This window comes from Neoarius graeffei, chromosome 21 (genome assembly GCF_027579695.1).
Source record: "Neoarius graeffei isolate fNeoGra1 chromosome 21, fNeoGra1.pri, whole genome shotgun sequence".
NCBI lineage: Eukaryota > Metazoa > Chordata > Actinopteri > Siluriformes > Ariidae > Neoarius > Neoarius graeffei.
In genome coordinates, this window is record NC_083589.1 from 27,434,220 (window position 1) to 27,442,262 (window position 8,043).

General features: G+C 41.6%; 1 non-coding gene across 1 annotated transcript; it reads right to left on the minus strand.

Moving 5' to 3' along the window:
- Positions 1–2,584: 2,584 nt before the first annotated feature.
- LOC132870254 (U4 spliceosomal RNA) lies at positions 2,585–2,725 on the minus strand. The gene has a single exon (XR_009651091.1). It is a non-coding gene; the product is annotated as a U4 spliceosomal RNA (small nuclear RNA).
- Positions 2,726–8,043: the final 5,318 nt, after the last annotated feature.

Below are 8,043 nucleotides of genomic sequence, written 5' to 3' on the forward strand. Positions count from 1 at the left end.
ATCTCATTGTTTCTTGAGAAACTATGAAACCCCTTTGAATAGCACGCAGATGGAACCAACAGCCTTGCAGTCGACCACAACCAGCCATTTCTTCCTCCATAAAAGAGGCAACTTCCTCCAAGTCCATGTGGTTCTTTCTTCACACAGTTTCTTGCACAATCTTTTCAAAGCCCTGAGACTTATGATAATATGTTGATGTGCTAAAAGATTAAGTATTTCTCTATTTATGAAACATATACTAAAGTATAAACTTCACAATAGGCTATTCTGCTATTTCCTCTCTAAGATAACATGTAGCCTAATATTACGACTTTATTCTCATAATATTATGAATTTATTTTCAATATGTCAGTTCAGTGTGGCCCTAATACTCCTTCGTAGTTCTGTTGCAGCTCTCCTGCCCTGATTGTATTTGCGGCTAACTTCCGGGAACTATTGAGGAGCTAACTTCCGGGAACTATTAAGCAGTTAACTTCCGGGAACTATTAAGCGGCTCAACAGTCCGCCATTGCTGTAACATTTCATCAGCCATAGAAGTCACTGTTTAAACCTTTTTTTTATTTATTTGTTTTGTTTACTGCATATCCTCCAGGTTACTCATTAAAGTATAAAAAAAAAGAAAGAAATTTAAAAATCGAGAATTGGACTGTTAATGAGTACGAGTGATTTTATATGTATGTGGTAAACCTTATTACATTTTCATTTAAGAAAAAAAAATCATAATGAAATTGCCCGTATTCCCTGTAATAAGTTTTAAACACAAAGTGATTTAATAAAACAGGATAATTTGTATTCTAGCGATAGGAACACGAGAAACTACTTTGCGCATGCGTGTGTGAGTTAGAGTTATGGTTGGGTATATTAACATTAATCACGAAGAAACTTTTTTTGTGTGGTTATTCTGGTAATTTGAAGTCAGTTAATGCTATTTTTGGTATAATAATAATAATAATAATAATAATAATAAGGGGTTCTTAGCATTATCCAAAACAAAGTTAATAATAATAAAATTCGGGGGGGAGGAAAATATTTTACATATATACAATCTGAAAGAAATCCAAATAATGACACTAATAAACAGCATGTTCAGTGACAGAATGCTCCTTCCCAAGTGCAGGACTAATAGACTTAAAAACTCCTTTGTCCCTCACGCCATCAGGAGGACAGAGGATGGGAAGGAGCAGGAGCCTAGCCAGACAAAAAGCAATACAATGTGCAATAATATCTCTCCTGCTAGACTTTTTTTTCTTCCCATATCTTATTCTTTCTTATATTTGTATATGTAAATAATTAAATTTATCTAGAAGTTTTCTCTATTTTCTATTCTCTGTTTATCCTGTAATGATGCTGCTGGAATTTTAATTTCCCTGAGAGAACTCCCCCAAAGGGATCAATAGAGTTTCAATCTAATCCAGACCTGGGCATTTTCCGGCCCGTGGGCCGCATCCGGCCCTTTGGTTCATTCTGACCGGCCCGCGTAAGGTTAATTAGAAATTACAAAATAAGCGTATTTTCTAATTTTACCTCATGCATGGACTGAATGTGCATTGCTTTTATTTTGAAGTTGTGTTCAACAAAAACGCAATGCGCGCGACATGAACATGACAAGAAATCCCACGAAGACCAAACACTTTATTCACAAATGTCGGTTTTTTTTTTTAACTAAACCTTATGTTACACACTGGAAGAATGACCTCAAGCTTTTTGCCAAATCTTTAAAGTTAGTTGAAAATAAGGATGTTGGTTATTTTATATCCTTTTTGGATGACTTTGATTTACTCGATTAACATATGTAAAGATAGTTAAGTAACCCCTTTCTTGTTCATATTTTTTACTTTATTGCTATGTGTGTGTTTTACTACTTTGATATTTTTGGATCTGCATATATATGGTGCTCTATTTGTTTGTATTTTGAATGTTTTTGGAAATAAAAGAGAAAAAAAAAGTAAAAAAAAAAAAAAAATCCCGCGATGACTACTTCCGTAATGTCCAGACCAACCACAAACTTGTACGTCATCCTTCAAACGGTCCAGCCAATCACATAGTGTGACGTCACCAGCAAGCGCCAGAGCCGATCTGTAGATCTGATTCCTACACCGAATCGACACGGCATCGTTATTATAATATGATGTATCTTGTTTGATATTTAGAGTAGAAAGACAATATTGTGATGTCTTTATTGTGTTTTGGGGTGAATGTGACTGAAAAAAAAAAGGTACAAACGTTGACGTTTTGTTAACCATTGTTTTTGGGAAATTTGATTGAATAAATGACATTAATTGTAAGGCAACCTCGTTTTTTCCCATACTCTTACCAGTCTTAGCAGCTTGTAAAAACAATGTTATTTACTGCTTTATATAAAGAAATACAATTAATATTATGCAGAATTTAGTTCAGCCTTTTGGTCCGGCCCTCCACAAAATTTTCTGTTTCTCATGTGGCCCCATGGAAAAAATAATTGCCCACCCCTGATCTAATCTAATCTAATCTAATCACACAACACAAGTTTTCTCAAAGAACCTTCCAGAACATTATAACCGGATACCAGGTCTTATGTTTATCTTTTTTTCACCAGTATAATCAGTCTCATTCGAGACCGTCAAAAATTGCCATAGCCGACTATATTTCAAGTCGTCAAGGCGGGGTATTGGGTAAAGTTTTCAACTAGCAATAATCGCGCCTCGGATAAACCTCATAGGCTACGATACTGCCACTGCGCAAAGCTGAGGAACCAGCAGGCGGAGGAGCCACGCCATTCTCCAGTACACTCATCACATACACGGTGGCGTTTCCGCTCATTCTCTACAAACATAAACAACTGTTTATAGCAAGGCTAATACACTAAACATTACCTCTAGCTACATTTTTTATCCATTTTATACCTCTGGAGGACTCGGATGCCTTAATATGTTTAAAATTATCATGCCGCAAGGCACCATGGGAGTACTGCGTCATCAAGATCTACCAATAGGCCTTTTTTTTTTTTTAAAGTAAGAATAAACTACATGACGATTAAATCAGTAACAACTCGGTCGTGAGACAGAAAAAGAACCATTTTCCTGTTTTTGTGATCTTTCTTTCTTTCTTTCTTTCTTTCTTGTTGTGTACAACGTTTGGACCTGATGATGATAATACATCCGATGGCCACAAGGTGGTAGTGTTGGCTCAGTTTCAAATCCACATCCATATGGCTCAGTCATTTGTGATAGGAAAGTCCCAGCAAAAGTGAAAGGTAAGATGTATAAGACAGTAGTGAGACCAGCTGTGATGTATGGATTGGAGACCGTACCCTTAACGAAGAGACAGGAGGCAAAGCCGGAGGTGGCGGAGTTGAGGATGTTAAGGTTTGCGATGGGAGTGACGAGGTTGGACAGGATAAGGAACGAGCACATCAGAGGGACAGCACATGTGGAGAGCTTGGGAATGAAGCTAAGAGAGATGAGACTGAGATGGTACGGGCACATCCTGAGAAGAGATGCAGAGCATGTTGGAAGGAGAATGTTGAGGATGGAGCTGCCAGGCACACGAAAACGAGGAGATCCATGGATGTAGTGAGAGAGGACATGAAAGTGGTAGAGAAGGATGCGGAAGACAGGGAGCAATGGAGATGAAAGATCTGCTGTGGCGACCCCTAATCAGGAGCAGCCAAAAGAAGAAGAAGAGCCCTGTGGATATTGTGAGGGAGAGGATAAAAAGACACACATGGACAAAAAGGAAAGGAAAGGCAAAGGGCTATAGGAGGGATGAGGTGGTGAGGGCAAGACCGAGGGGGCAGCCATGATAAGAAAAGAAAACACAAGACAAGACTTTATTGTCCTTGTAGTTATACAACGAAATTTTGTTTGGTAGCACACAGAGAAAACAGCAGCAACTCTTCGTGTGCAACCACGTGACAAAATAGTGTGACGTGTGCATCCGCCGCCATGTTGGATGATATACAAATCCAAAATGCAGTCTCGTGTGAACAATAACTGTGATGCATCTCAGACTTTCTTGAAATATTATGATTCTCTGGAGTCCTCTGCCAAGTCAAGATTCAGAGAAAAAGTTGAAATTTGTGGCTTTGACCTGTATGTTAAAGCCGTCTGATTATACAGAGGATTTAGCCTCATAACCACCGATTGAATACCCTGATATTGTGAACGATCTTGTTCTACAAACCTCGTGGACAACCAACGCACAAATGAAGGCTTATAAGAGCCGAGATCCCTACGATTTCTTTGTATCTGGCTGGGTTGGTAGTCTTCTCACCAAAAACAATTAAAAGATGATCAGGTGCTTGTTCATGCTTGTGCAAACCATTTTCAATGATCTCGAGAAACACCACTCAAAAGCTTAATTTAATCAGCAGAAAACATCGCTTTAATTAGCAATGAACTCTTACCAGATATAAAGCAGTCACTACACACACACACGGGTGTAATTAGCTTTTTCCTCAGTTAAGTCCTTATGATGTATGTTTTTGAACCACAGTGTATGCACGGCGTTCTCTGCACAGTTCATCTGTTTTGTCATCGTTTTTAATTATTTTGGGAGTCCTGAAGAACCATTTCTCTTTGTGACCGCAATTATATCCCCCACACACAAAGTAGGCAGCGTCTTTCTTCACAGGCAATGAAAAAAAATCACGAAGCACTGCAGAAGCTCACACGTGAAGCGCTGCCATCTTGGTTGTTGTTATCATCCAACATGGCGAACTTCCGGTTTGGAAAATAAGCGTGATGTCACATGCACATGAAGAATATAAATAAAATACAAGATAAGGTAAGTGGGGGCGGCACGGTGGTGTAGTGGTTAGCGCTGTCGCCTCACAGCAAGAAGGTCCTGGGTTCGAACCCCGGGTCCGGCGAGGGCCTTTCTGTGTGGAGTTTGCATGTTCTCCCCGTGTCCGCGTGGGTTTCCTCCGGGTGCTCCGGTTTCCCCCACAGTCCAAAGACATGCATGTTAGGTTAACTGGTGACTCTAAATTGACCGTAGGTGTGAATGTGAGTGTGAATGGTTGATAATGAGATGAGATGAGAAGGTAAGTGGGGAGGGGAGTGCAGCATCGGGAGATGTCGCACAGATTGTCTCATCTCATCTCATCTCATCATCTCTAGCCGCTTTATCCTGTTCTACAGGGTCGCAGGCAAGCTGGAGCCTATCCCAGCTGACTACGGGCGAAAGGCGGGGTACACCCTGGACAAGTTGCCAGGTCATCACAGGGCTGACACATAGACACAGACAACCATTCACATTTACACCTACGGTCAATTTAGAGTCACCAGTTAACCTAACCTGCATGCCTTTGGACTGTGGGGGAAACCGGAGCACCCGGAGGAAACCCACGCAGACACGGGGAGAACATGCAAACTCCGGCCCTCGCCGGCCACGGGGCTCGAACCCAGACCTTCTTGCTGTGAGGATGTTGCACAGATTGTAATAATTGTATTTACAGTTCTGAATGTGAAGTGATCGGTGCATTAGCAGTAACTTGGGGTTGTATGTGTGAGGGGGAGTGTAATGGAGGCTCCAGCTCTGGAGAAGAAGCTGTTCCTCAATCTGTGCGTGTTCTGATGGTCGTGTATCTTCTGCCTGATGGGAGGGGGATAAACAGTTCATAACCTGGGTGTGTTGAGTCCTTGATAACGTTGTTAGCCCTCTTACACAAATGGCTAGCGTAAACTTTATCCAGATTGGTTCCCGCAATCCTCCGTGCAGCCTTAACTATCCAGTCCAAATCTGGTGTTACCAAACTGTGATACAGTAACAGAGAAAGCTCTGTATTGTGCTCCTGTAGAAGTTCATGAAGAGCTGAGAGGGGAGTTTGGCCTAAAGGTTCGAGAAGCAGCCTTGGGCCTAAAGGGTTGGTGGCCCTTGAGCAAGGCACCTAACCCTCAACTGCTCCTCAGGCCCTGTGTGTGTTTGTGGCTGCTAAATGCCTGTAATGTAACGTAATGCAATATAATGTCATACATCTTAATAGCATACAATTCAGGGAGATCTCTCTCTCTATCTCAGGGAATGTCTGTGGTGTTCATCAGAAGAAATAGTTCAGCATGTCCCAGACATAATGCAGAGAGAGACGAGTGGAGGGAGGAGCTGTGCTGGGTTTGACCTGGCTACACTGTTGGGATATAAAAGGAGCATTTGGAAATGATTGTGATCTTTTCTCAGGCATACAGGGCTACAGTATATTCTCAAATTTAAATGAATGATATAGTACGAGAATAGCCGTGGTGTTTGTTTTGTTCTAGTAGGTGGCAGTTTGCGCTTTACAGGCATAACCCACCAATAAAAATCAATACAGAAGAAGAAAAAGTGCCTGAAAATGCCAAGAAAATAAAGAGTGTTTCTCATTTCTTCTTTTAATTTTGCACCCAGTCCTGAGTCATGAATGGAAGAAGGATTGAAAGTGTTTGGGGAATTGGGAAGGTAAAAGAAGAATCTGGAAGAATTAAAGCTAGACGGCCTTTCGATTTCAGAAAATCGATGAAATTTAGTTCCCTCCGAAATTTGGTCATTGTGATACATGTTTATATCTGTAATATCTCACAAAATATCAGGTCATTCTGTGGCGGGGAAGTTATTTAATTTGAGGGGATTCCTGAGAAAATAATGTGCATGAAATCGCTCGCTGCACGCAGTCAAGCAGACAGAGGAAGTCCGTGTGTGTGCGCATGCGCAGGTTTACCTCTGACCGTGCACTGACAGTTCCATCATTCTGTCGCTAAACGAACAGCTGATCACACCGAGGTGCTCGCTGAGCGCCGATATTTATTAGTTTGGTCCAGAGTTTCCTTCGTATATAACATAACGTCTTTTCTTCTCGCTTTCCATTATGTAGTCGGTCTTCCACGTTTCATTCGCAACCTCACGTCCTCCATTTTTCTCTACTGTTTCAAATTTGTATCTCACAATGCCTTGTGTGAATGGGGAAAGCCCAGCACGTGATGCATGACATAGTATCTTGAATTGGGTCATGGTGAAGCAGGAAAAAATAGCGGAGAATTTAGAGCCACGTGGCGCAAAATTAATTAATTGTTCTATTTAAAAAAAAAACTAATAAAATTGGAAGTCTGTGATTCGAATTCAGTAGCTTTCGGTCCACTAAACAAAAATAATTGGGTGTCAGGAAAATTCTTTTTAATGACCTACACTTGGGGGCGGCACGGTGGTGTAGTGGTTAGCGCTGTCGCCTCACAGCAAGAAGGTCCGGGTTTGAGCCCCGTGGCCGGCGAGGGCCTTTCTGTGCGGAGTTTGCATGTTCTCCCCGTGTCCGCGTGGGTTTCCTCCGGGTGCTCCGGTTTCCCCCACAGTCCAAAGACATGCAGGTTAGGTTAACTGGTGACTCTAAATTGACCGTAGGTGTGAATGTGAGTGTGCATGGTTGTCTGTGTCTATGTGTCAGCCCTGTGATGACCTGGCGACTTGTCCAGGGTGTACCCCGCCTTTCACCCGTAGTCAGCTGGGATAGGCTCCAGCTTGCCTGCGACCCTGTAGAACAGGATAAAGCGGCTAGAGATAATGAGATGAGATGAGAAAGTAAATGTCCCAGTTCATTTTCCTCAGTTGTACAAATACTTCAGTGTAATTAGCTACTTTTTCTCAGTAGCTTGTAGTCTATCTGGCTACTTTATCAAAAGAGTGGTGTTTCTGCTGGTAGTTTAGCTACTTTTAATAAAGAACAGCTTATAGTTTGACACGTTACATTTGCAAAGTAGCTTCCTCAACACTGATAAAGTGATCCCTAATGAGCGAGCCACAGCGGCGATCATGGCAAGGAAAAACTCCCTGAGAAGACAAGGCTCCGTTTTAAACGAGGTAGCCTACGAGTAAAATGTAAACGCCTCGAATCACATGCTAGAAGCTGGAGTCAAAGAAGCATTTCCTGTCAGAAATACAGGTTATCAAATGTAGCCGTAAGGAGCAGTACACACAGAGGGGTGGGTATTGGGGATTCGTGGCAGAAGACCACTGGAGATTCTTGTCGAGTTGATATGATTCAGTAGATCCTTAGTATTGTTTATTGAAATAATCTACTGTATTTTGGTGCTTAGAGGT